This window comes from Rattus rattus, chromosome 8 (genome assembly GCF_011064425.1).
Source record: "Rattus rattus isolate New Zealand chromosome 8, Rrattus_CSIRO_v1, whole genome shotgun sequence".
Classification (NCBI taxonomy): domain Eukaryota; kingdom Metazoa; phylum Chordata; class Mammalia; order Rodentia; family Muridae; genus Rattus; species Rattus rattus.
Window position 1 is genome coordinate 70,981,010 of NC_046161.1, and position 12,630 is coordinate 70,993,639.

At 37.5% G+C, this 12,630-nt stretch overlaps 1 non-coding gene across 1 annotated transcript; it reads right to left on the reverse strand.

Moving 5' to 3' along the window:
* Nucleotides 1-310: 310 nt before the first annotated feature.
* On the reverse strand, nucleotides 311-439 carry LOC116908406. Its single transcript, XR_004388949.1, has one exon. It is a non-coding gene; the product is annotated as a small nucleolar RNA SNORA17 (small nucleolar RNA).
* Between the last annotated feature and the right edge of the window lie 12,191 nt (nucleotides 440-12,630).

The window sequence follows — 12,630 nt, forward strand, 5'->3', positions numbered from 1 at the left end:
CCCTCTAGGCCTGTGTAACACTAGACTGGTGGTCCCCTCAGGCTTGCTCCCTATTTGGGGCTCCATGGTGCCAGTCAGATGGTCAACTTGGGCTCGATCCTTGCCTGACATATCCCAGTGGCTCATTGTGAGATGCATCTGTCTAAGACTCTGGTTCCAGGCAGGAGTTCTTCAAGTCTCTGGCTTGCTCCCCATCCTGGGAGCAATCTGGGCTTGCCTGACACTGTACTGGTGGTCATCTCGGGATATCTCCCTGTCCTAGCACTCTGGTACTGGACTAGTGATCATCTCAGGCTAGCTTTTCCCAGGGAATGTTAGGCTACTAAACACTCAGATGTTTACATGTCAGAATACTAAGCATAGATGTAGCTCTCCTTCTTGCCACCTATTGATGTCCATGTGACCCAGCTGTCACATCTGCACTGTCTCTAGGGGCAGATAGCTCTGTTTCTTGGATTCCTCAATTTCAATTAACTCAAACTATTTTTAGATGATACATAAAACATTAACTATTATACATGTTCAAGGGGCATTTTGTGATGCTCTGACAGTTTTAGGGTTGTCTAATTTTTAAATCTCACTAAACATTCCTATATTATAATTTAACATTTCTTTGTAATGAAACATTCTAATCATGTTTTCCAACTTTTTACAGAACACTATCAATATCTTTAGTGACCTTATTGTAACTGCAGTGATTTCAATGTTTTATTATCATTTTGTCTATCCATTATAAAATTGGTTAATGTGCTAGACAAATATTAGGGTTTTCACAATGAGATTTTAATTTGTAAGTGCAGTGGTCAAGGTAATAAATCTTTCTCCTACAGACTGAGTGCAGTGACTTATGGGAATGGTCTTTCCATCCTCAACAGGTTATGCCTTCAGCTGTATTGTTTCTATAACTATATTCTGTCAATAGTCTAGCTCGTTTTTCCTCTTTTATGGAAAAAGGTATACTCTTAGCGGGTGACTTTATGCATACGTGTGTGTGTGTGTGTGTGTGTGTGTGTGTGTGTGTGTGTGTGTTTAGCCTTGTGGATGACATTGTTAATTTTCTTTTGTTTTTATACAGTATGCTACAGCCACCTCATATGATAGGTCTCTTAGTCTTACCTCTGTTATGTAACTATAATTTTGTATTCTCTGTGTATACCTACTGCCCTTAGAAACCATCATTCTATTGTCTTTCATTATCCGTTGTTTTTAAATGCCACATACAAATAAAATACTGTGGTATTTACCACTCCTTCAACAATAAATACTCTTCAGAATCATGACATTTCTTTATTCAATTTAATCATTAACCTACTGATAACTGCTGTCTGTAATAGCCAAGTGAAATAATTATATTCACAAAAGGGCTTTGGGAATTTTCAAACCAGTTGCCAGGATGTTTTCATTCACCTGCACGGTGTTCATTCAGCTATAGAATTGGTTTTCTGGGAGCAGAACTGTGTCCCCAAGACTCCTAGTTTATCAGCACACACATATGTCCTCGTGTCCTCTGTACACTTGTTGACTACAAATAGAAATCTAAAGAGTTGACAAGAGTCACCACAACTTTTATTTTTGAGAAAATTTCCCAATTGAATGATTAACACTGGATTTAGTTTTTAAATTAACATAATGTTTTGCTTACAATATTACTTATAAACAATGTCAGGCAATTTTGTAGTTAAAGCATAAATAGTTACAAATTTCGAACGTTCTCTATTTCTTTTAGGTCTATTTCAGGTCTTCAATTACTGTAGTGATAGGACTTAGTTATTTACTTTTATTATCAAAGTTATTAACATTTCTTTAGTTGATTTCTGTAAAAATTACAAACTCTTTTCTTTTCCTTTTCTTCCTGTTTTTCCTTCTTTTCTTTTAATTTTTGTTAGGAATGAAACCTGGAATTTCATCTGGTTGGGTTAACCATTTTGTGTCTGTGTTACATTCTCAGCATACTGGAAACATATCATATGAAGCATCTTGGCACTGATTTGTATGAGTATATTGCTATTGGTGAGTTTTAGGGTAGTAAAAAACTCAGTAAAATAACTCAATTAATAAAATAATTCTTATATAATGAAGGTAGAATGTATCATAAAACAAATTGTTCATATTTGTAAATAAAAATAAAAAAACACTAAATTTTAGGCCTATCACGATTTTTTTGGACTTTCATTTCAAAGGCATTTTCTGGAAATAACAATGTTAGTAGACCCGGCTATCATTTATTTATTCCTGAGATATCAAAATGCTAATCCCAACACAGGACTCAGTGGTGGGGTATAAGTAAAAACACTGTTCAAACCCAGTTTCTATTTCTCTGCGTTGGTCCCTCTGTGGAAGGCATCATATTTGTATTCACTAAGTTATTTGACCTTGAGATTATTTTTCTATATTATATGGGTAAGGGCTATTGAACTTTTTTTCAACAGAGAAGATTAGTAATAATTGAATAATGAGTTCATCGGCCTCAGAATCCACTCTACATCTAAGTAAGGTTGGCTTCCTTTCATACTGCTTGTCACATAAGGAAGTAGTAGATTTATAATACTGGTGGTCATGGTTCTAGCACCACACCCCATGTACCTTTGACCAAGAAATCTCCTGCTTCAGACAAGGGTAATGTCCGAAAGATTATTACCTACTTCAAGGACAGTAGTAAGTCAAAATTTGGATGGCAATTTAAGGTTTGGCACAGTTGGTATCATTTCAGTCACCCTAGGTAGAGTTGGTGTCACTGGACTCAGTACAAATTTAGAAAATGTGGTTTTATGGAAATAAGGAAATCTTTTTGCCCAGGCCAAATAGGTGGTTGGTGGAAATGCTGATGTTCATGACTGATGACTATAACTATGTCCTTTCTAGTACAGCAAGCTATGTCATAATTTAAGAGGTGATACACCCAGCCGGGATTATTTATATGTTTTGATCAAACTATTCAAATGGTTTCTATTACCAATTCCTTTTTGTGCTTTAATTGATATAACTTAATTATTAAGTTCTTTCTGTAGATTGATTGTAGTGATTTCTACTGATGATTCTTTGCTACTCACCAGTATTTTTCAGTTGTCTTAGTTTGCTTTTGTTTACTTCTAATTAGGTTGATCTTAGCAATGAAGGAATTATCTAGAGGATAGTGTCAAATCTTTTCACTACATAGTCAATAGTATTGACGATGATTCAAAAATCTACTTGGCTTCCAAAACTGCGACTCAATTTTGTCACGCATACCTTATTTCAATAACACAGATTTGATGCTACCTATTAATTTGTAATCTCAGAATAACATTGTTACAGTCAAGGATGAACACTATGTGCTATACAAGCTATTTGCAACTGTTATCTATTCTAATTCAATTCTTTTATACTGCAGCTTTTAAAAGAAACATCGAGCTATATATTTTCCTAACTATGCAATGCCATCTTATTTGCATTATTTATTACTGTCATATACTTTTATATTTAATGGTGATGTTTTAATTTAAAATGTTCATTTTTTTTTATCTTCACATCAAATGAAGTCATCTTAAGTCTTTAAATCTCCTTTGTTCTGCTGTGGGATATTCTGAATACCAACATTGTTTTCTGAAATGTTGGCATAGAAACCTGAATGGGCCCATGTCATCCACGTAACAGACAGGACCTTGATGATTTGAACTCACTCATTAAATAATTAAATGCATGAAATCACAGATAGAATATTTTATTTGTTTTATTATTGTTGTATTATTGATTTTTAAAAGAGAAATTTCACTTAATTTAGAATAAAAATGGGAAAAGTACTGAGTCAATTAATATGACAAGAATACTTTACAGAATGAACAGAACATTCTGCAGTGTTGACTCAAAAAAGCATAATAATGGTAGAGTAACTGAGATTAAGAGATTATTAAGATATATCTAGGCAGTGGTAGCAAATGCCTTTCATCCCAGCACTTGGAGGGCAGCAGTCTGGACAGCATGCTGTCAGCAGTTGAGGTAAAGGCAGGTTTTTTTCCCCTACTAACAGTCTTTGCCACAATTGAGGCAGACTCCATGCAGAAGTTCTTTGGTGCCCATCATTTTCTTTGAAGCAGACTGGGTTCTGCCAGGAGCTGATGTGTCTTTGTCAGAAAAGCCTTTTGTCATCAAAACATCATAAATGGCCATATTCTGCCAATCTATATAGGGTTTGAAGACCACCTATTTAAAGTCTATCTGAATAGACAAACATTGCTTGTTTCTAGCTACTTATTTTCTGTTTAACTTTGAAACCATATCTAAATAAAGCTTACTTTTGCAATTAACTAGTACCTAACATGACTACAAATTTAATTTTTTAGGTGACTAACTACTAACTTGGATTTCTTACTTATCTTAAAAGATTACAATAGCAGCTTTCTGGAGGCAGACTAGAACTTTACATCAAATTTTAAAATGAGTTGCATCTATATAATCCCTTAAACAAGAGTTAAAACATAAATACAGTATGTTGTAGCAAATAAAACCTTACATTTCTATCAATATACAATAATACATATCAATATAAAATATGTGAGACTTATTGCTTTCTTATTATAAAAGGAGATAGAATAACCCACCTTTCCTTTTTCTACTACAAGGAGATACAATAATCTATCCTGTTTTGTTCTTATATCACTACTGTCCCTGAAAGCAAAGGAATATAAACCCAGTGGCTATTTTGTAACATTGAATTTTTGAGAGTAGAACAAGAGGTTTGTTTGTCTGTGCATCTGAAAACCTTTCTTTTTTGGAGGAGAACCCTCGTTCCCTTCTAAGCACCTAAGTACCCTATTTCACACAGTTACTGTACCAGCCATTTTGAGCTCTGAGTCTTTTAGTGGCTTGGTCACAATTTCTTTGTAAATGGCTGGATTCACTGCAATTAAATGACTGGGTATTTTGATATCTGAGACCTCTAGCTATAGCTTGTCCTATGATATTGGCGTGATTGCTTGTGAGAGACAATATCACAATATCAGTTATATCCACTTGTCCATTGGTGATGTTCATGGTCTTCTTCAAGGTCCCTTTAAGAAAGCTCACTGCTGTCTAGAAAACAGGGGGGAAGGGGGCAGAGGGAGGGACCTGTGTGGGAAAAGTGACAGGGAGGGGAAGAGGGGAAGAGGGGAACATGATCAGGTATTGGGGAGGGGGTAACAAGACTGAAGTCCTGAGGGCCAGCAGAGAGAATGGAAACAGGTAACCTCAGGAGGTAGGAGATGGGGGGGCCTTCTAGAATGTACCAGAGCCCTAGAGGTGAGAGACTTTCAGGACTCCAGAGAGGGACCTTAGATGAAATGCCCTACAGTGGGAAGAGAGTCCACTTCCAGTAGAAAGACAGAGCATCCAGTGGAGGGATGGAGTTGCCATCCCACAGTCAAAAACTCTGACCCAAAATTCTTCCTGTCTGAAAGAATTGCAAGAAAAAAATGGAGAAGAACCTGAGGAAAAGGAGGTCCAGTGACAAGCCCAACATGTGATCTATCCCAGGGGATCTCAGCTAACATTGACACTGACACTAACACTATTACTGATGCTATGGTGTGCTTACAAAAGAGGGGCCAATCATGAATGTCCTCTGAAAGGCCCAACAAGCAGCTGAAAGAGTCAGATACAAATATTTACACCTAAGCAATGGACAGAAGCCGGTGACCCCTGTGGTTGAATTAGGGAAAAGCTGGAAGAAGCTGAGGAGGAGGGCAACCCTATAGGAAGACCAGTAGTCTCAACTAACCTGGTCCCCTGGGATCTCTCAGTCACTGAGCCACCAACCAGGCAGCATAAACCAGCTGATATGAGGCCCCCAACACATAAACAGCAGAGGACTGCGAGGTCTGGACTCAGCCAGAGAAGATGCACCTAACCCTCAAGAAACTTAGGGCTCCAGGGAATGGGGAGACCTGGTGGGTTAGGGTTGGGATAGGAACATCCTCTTGGAGATGGAAGTGGGGGGGTAGTGTGGGATGTAGAACAATTGGAGGGTGGACCAGGAAGGGGGAGAGACTCTGGACTGTAAAATAAGATGAAATAATAATAATAATAATAATAATAATAATAATAATAACATTTTTCTTGCATAATTTATCCTGAGTAGGGGTTCCTCTCTCACTTCCTCCCTACTTCCCTTCCCAGCTGGATGCACTCCTTGTGTCTCTTTAGAAAACAAACAGGCTTCTAAGTGATGATAATAAAAACTAATAGAATGAAATAAGATTAAACAAAAACTAACATCAGAATTAGACAGAAAAACAAACACCAAAGAAACCCCAAAACAACAACAAAAACCAACAACCTACCAAACAAAAAACCAAACAGAAGAAAAATAGTCCAAGAGCAGGCAAACAAAGCAGATGCACCACTCACAGCCTTGCTCAGGAATCCCATAAAAATACTAAACTGGAAGCCATAATATACACTCGGGGGACCTGGTGCAGGTCAATGCAGGCCCTGTGCCTGCTGCCTCAGTCTCTGTGAGTTCATGTGAGCTTTAGTCATTTGATCTAGAGGGCCTTGCTTCTTCCTCCTTTCTGCCTCCTCTTCCACAAGGTTCCCTGAGCCCTGACTAGAGGCATTTAATGGGGACAATCCATTTGAGCCTGAAGTACAATCATTCTGTATAAAGACGTTCCCATTCACAAAGCTTCAAACATCACAGAATTAAATTCAACATACGAGGGAATGAACTGTGGTCTTTGAGCTGATATATAGCATTGACCCTAGTACATGTCATTCTCTCTGAGAGGGGTAGATAAAATTGTCACTATTTCAGAGTTCATTAAGAGGGAATAAGGCAGTTTGGAGGACTAAAATTGAGCCTTCTCTCTCTTCTATATCACATGTTGGCTTCTTATATGAATTTTGAAGAAAAAGGAAGTTCTGAGTAGAATCATAAGACATATTACCTTGTGAAACTTTCCCCCACAGTCTCCAGCACAGTACCACAGCTATCAATGTTTGGGGATTACTCATATTCTCTCACAAATTTAAGATGTAGCCGGCTTCAAGGCAAGTAGTGAAAAAGCTTTCTTTTTGCAATGAATATTGAATTCATTGCTATCCCTAGCATCTGTCTAGGGACACTCAACAAAGCAATTACAAAGTTCAGACAGAGCATGGGGAAGTCTGATGTTCCTGAAGAAAAAGATACTACTTATTGAAAGATATAATGTAGCTTTTGACTTCTCAGTACTCAGTTTTAGGTAGATCTGTCAAGGGAAATGAAGATTTATAAATTACTGCCCTGTAATAGAAAATGTTAAGAACACTGTACTTTGAAAGAATTCTATGTTACCTTGTAATAGTTATAAAATCAGTTATTTATTAATTTACATATTGACTAGCTCAGTGAAGATAGGGGCAATAAAAATCTAAGCTAATATCAGTTCAGTGCTGGCTGGGACAGGTAACACCAAACACAAGGATAAATGAAGGGCCCTAAAAATAATTTTCAAACCCACACATAAAGAAAAAAGTAGAAGTGACGACCTGTGAGCATTCTTCCAATACATTTCCAGCTGTGCTAAGTGCTTTTTATGCTGGTTTGAGGATGGCAGTGGGTAACACATAGGGGAGGGACGCAAGAAAAGACAGAAAGGTGAAGCAGTAGCCACTGGGAGGAGATTTGCATGAGTTGAATTATTTATGTGTTATATTGTTTTATGTACTAAAATATCTAATGATTTAATTGGCTAGTAATCTGAGACAAAATTATGACCAACTGAGTTACCACTTAACAGAAACTCAATGAGTACATTTGCTTCTCCATATATCATAAATTTCATTCTGAGTGAATAAGCTGATGACAGAAATGTAGACAAATCTATGCAGAGAAGCGAAGTGTGTGAGGTGATTCTAAAGTTGGTGTACACATATGGTGGGGACCATATTTCTGATATACAAATAAAAATACGAAGGAAAGGTAAGACCATGATGCATCTATCCTGCACACCTAAAGGGCTTGTGTAAATAGAGGGAGAGTCATGGCCTTCATTGCTAAGAAAGCACCTAGCAAAAAGAAACAGCTCTTCTGCGGAATGGCGTCACATTACTATCTTCCTCCTACCCAAGACTGGTATTTTCTTGGGACCATTCTCTTCTGGAATCCTGAATTCCCTCGGGTTCCCATGGCATCTTTAGCCTAATCATTACCTCCAAAAGTTTTTGTAGAGGCCAGAAGGTTTTAAAAAGCTAGTCAGCATAGGAATAATGAAAAGGAATCCCTTAGATTGGGGATGATTGGAAAGAAGTAGAAAAATCCTAGAGTCCACACAGGCCATCATGTGTAATATGCTTTAAAAGGAAGTATTCAATGGCAATGACCGTCCTTTCCCTTTACGTGGTGGAAGAACAGCCTGTTATGGTTGTGTATGATGCTAAGCCAGGTTTCTGTAGAGCTGAGAAAGGCAGCACTTACCCATTGTGATTTGAAAGGCCTCAATTGCCTCTACAGCTTAGTCTGTGACTGGGTCATTTCTAGTTAATTCATATGAGATGGTTGTTGTGTCCTCAAGAGACCTCTCCTAATAAGAAAGGGGAATGATATGTTTATCCATTACCGCTTTATCTTAATTAAGGACACTTTGGTTGTAGGTAACACCAATCTATTTCACATTTGAATAAACAAGATTACTGAAGAGTAATTGAGCTGTCTCTGAATCCAAGGAGAATATGTGCTAATACACACAGAGCAAGGGCTGGCAGTGGGAAGCTGTGTAAACCAGAAATCCCAGTTTTATTCTTTCTCCAAGAATTCTCAGCTGATGTTTCCTGATACCATTCAATTCGTCTACCTGCATGGAAGAATAAATAACCCAATTTAAAAATGAGCAAGGGTATTAAATAGACATCTCAAAGAAGACACAGTAATAACCAACAGGTACATGAACCAGGCTCAACTTCACTATTAAGGAAATGCAAATCAAGATGAAAATGAGATATTTATCTCATGGCTACTATGAAAAATGAAATAAACAATTTTCAAGAATAACAAGTAAGAACACTTGAGCCACCTACATGAGCCCTGTAGGTGGTGCATACAGCCATTTGGAAAGCTTTATGGAACATTCTCACAAAATACTCTTAAACTTTGGCAAATCAACCCCATATAAATGGCATGGAACTAGCAACACAGCATGTTAGCCTCATATGCATGATCAACAGTGAACCAGAGTGAAATCAATTCTGAGCCACGAGTCTCCCCATTTTAGCGAAAAGGGGGAGGTTTACCAGCTAAATCCAAATTGAACAGCTGAATGTTTATAGGCTACCACATGCCATCTCCTTAATTTTTAATATTTGCAAATGCCCAGCTTTAAACTAATAACAGTGCAATTCTATCTACAGCATGCCACTCTGTAAAACAATATTGAAATCTTTAAATAGAAAACTCATCTCTAAATTTTTGGTAGATCTGATAAGCATCTTAATGTATTTGATGCACAAAAGAAATCTGAGAAATTAATATTAGAACAGAATTAAATGTCCATGAAAAGAATATGACTTCTCAAAATCTACTCATAAATTGAGCTATTTCTAACACTGTCTTCTAATGTTTTAAGGTAAATATGGCTACAATAATAACATAGCAAGTTAATAGTCTGCTCTTAGCCTCTTTGAAGAATTGAGAAACCCTTCCAAATCACACAATCTCATATTGAAATTAATATGTCCAAAATAAGCTGTGATGGTGCTGACTTCAACAGTTTGAAAGACAGAGGCAAGCAATCTGCAGTGATATTAGACTTTCAAACTCATGTTGGATAACCATTAATTCACAGACTTGCTTTTGCTTACCTACCAAAGGCACGGTATCACCCCCATCAGAATCTTGCTTTTGATGCCAACATCTTTTACTTTCTATATTGTACTAAAGTCTGGTCCTGTTAGTGGGACCAACTGGTTAAGTTGATTTTCAACCAGGCCTTAAATGTCTTATAAGTGCTTAGAAAACAACAAGAGCTACATTAATAGTGCCACCAGAGGCCATCTAACTCTTTGTACCCTATTCTGCTATTACCTACACCATTTGCACTCTCCCTACTGTTATTTATTGAGTCATTTACTAGCTTTTCAACATCATTCATTCCTGTCATTTTTTCCACTATGTCCAAACCATTTGGGCAATATAATATGAAGAAAAATTTATACTTCTGGATCCTACATCTCACAATGTAAATGTAAATGTGGCTTTTAGTTCCTCAGATGAAGTGATAAGAGCCATACTCAAGCTGTGCAAATAAATGGCTAAGGTTGAGCCTGGAGAATTTTACTATTATAGCTATCACTATACATAGGCCTGGAAACTTCTAGCCTTTGTAGAATCTTCTGCAAGCCCAGACCTTGAAGAGTTCAGCTTCCAGCCTCTGTCTCCTAACCTAAACCTAAAAGATTTCAGTCTCTGAGACTTACTGGTGAATAAACTCACCCTGTCTAGCTCTTTCTGAATTCTGTGAGTGGTTCAAGCCAGCTCTTCAAACTCCTCTCCAATCTGACTGATTCAAATTGGCTTCTCCCAACTTCAGACTGAATTATTCTGCTTGGAAAGACTGCTTCTGAACTCCATGAACTGAAGTGCTGTGAAATGAACTCAACTGAACTGAATCGACCTACACTGACTGCCCCGCTCTCCCTCACTGCTCTTTAAATAGCCTTTTTTTCTTGTTTGTTCTCCAACTCATCTTGTCAAATCTTTTTCTGATTTGTCACGTTGTCTGCCCCTCAATTACAAGTCCTTGTTTGGGATTAAAAATGTGTGTTTATATTCCACTCAGAGACATCAAAGGTGTGTATTCCAGCCAGAGGGGTTAATGTGTAAAATGTGGCATGTCTGCATTCCAGCATGATCATATCTTTAGACGTGATCCCTTGCCAGAGCAGCCATGTTGCTGAGTTAAAATAAATTCTTCTACATTTAGCCACCCATGGTTATTTGTTCTCTGCACTGTTCACTATGCCTTTCTTTTAGTTTTTAACTGATGCAAGGAGAAACTATTTTGCTGAGGAGTGAGAGCTACACTTCTCTGTAAGTGGAAAGACAGTTACTTAGAAAATGGTTATAAATTATATTGGTTTGAGAAGGTTGCAGTAGTAGGTCATATATATTCTTATAGTGTATATGACGTCACCAGCTACAGGTAATTGATTTAGTTTCCTTAACCAGGCAAGACTTCTCTCTATTGAGCTGGCCTTGGGTCCAATTAGACGCTGTTGTTACCCTCGAGATATATGTGTTGATAGTGAGCCCTTGTGTATATCTCACTGTGCTGATCATTGTTGTTGGGGTTCATGGGCTTTACAGATTCACAGGCTAGGATGACGGATTGCTTTTCTTCCTTGGAAGCTTGCATCAAGCTTTCTTGTACCATGAGAGGTAGTCCTCAGGGAGGAGGCACCTACATCAATTCTAGTTCAATTCTGCCAAATCCTGTGTCTCAAGAGTATGATGTCCTTAGTAATAGAGACTTACCTTCAGTTTCCCAGAGCTAACCAAGGACAACAGCAATAGCTTGCATTGTTTTATGCTTCATGGACTTTGCTGGCCAACTGTTTAAAAGGTTGCTGGGATTTTTGTTGGGTCTATGACCCTTGGGGAGACCATTACCACCTCATATGGAATAACTTCATTTTATATATATATATATATATATATATATATATATATTCATTGTATATATTATGTATACACATAAGTAAGTAAAAATATATTTCACTACAACTTTTTAAAAAATTCTTAGTGTATTTGTACCATCCTCCTCCTTTGACAGTGATTTTTTTTTTCCTCCCTCCATTTTTTCCACTTCCCTTTCATAAAAATTCCAACTGATAAATCTACAACTCCTACAGCTAAAACCTCTGGGAACAACACAAAAGAGGGATGGGAAGATTGTAAGAGCCAGAGGGACATAGACATGCACTGTGACATACTGTCCTTCATTATGACAAGGAAGCTGAACCCATAGGTGAAAAGCACAGGTAATACGTGACTGTGGAGAGAAGGAGAATTAATCTTCTCTTGGCATGATAGATAGAGCCTCATGATAGATTGTCAAATCCCATGTTATCAACCTTAAACATACACAAATCAGTAACACTAAATGGATTTGGTAAAATGTACTTATATGTATGTGTATGTGAGTATATAAATAAAGTTAATTAAAGAAAAAAATGGTAATGAATTTAAAATTGATTGTATAATGCAGGAAGAGTTGGAGAGGGATACAGAAAGGTGGAAATTATGTAAATAGGATATATTGATGTATAAAATCTTCAAAAATAGTTTTAGCACCTTCAGATAACTGGACAAATGGGAGTTGCGTGTGTGTACATATACACATACAGACCACAGATTGTTTCTCAGAGACCTACTGATTGTGAGAAGATTCTCATAAGGATTATTGCATAGTAATCTGCTAATTACAGCATAATCCTATGATGTACCTAGTAACATAATAATTAGTCCGCATAGTAAGATTAGTCTGAGGTAAAGCAAGCCATCAAATGCCTTGTTTGTCTTGAGGTTTCCAGTTTTGCAGGCATCGTACATGAGCTCCCAGCGACTGATGCTGCCAGGATCCCAGGCCATCAGTGAATACATCCATAGCAACTGTGGGACTGCGTTCATGGGGATGAAGT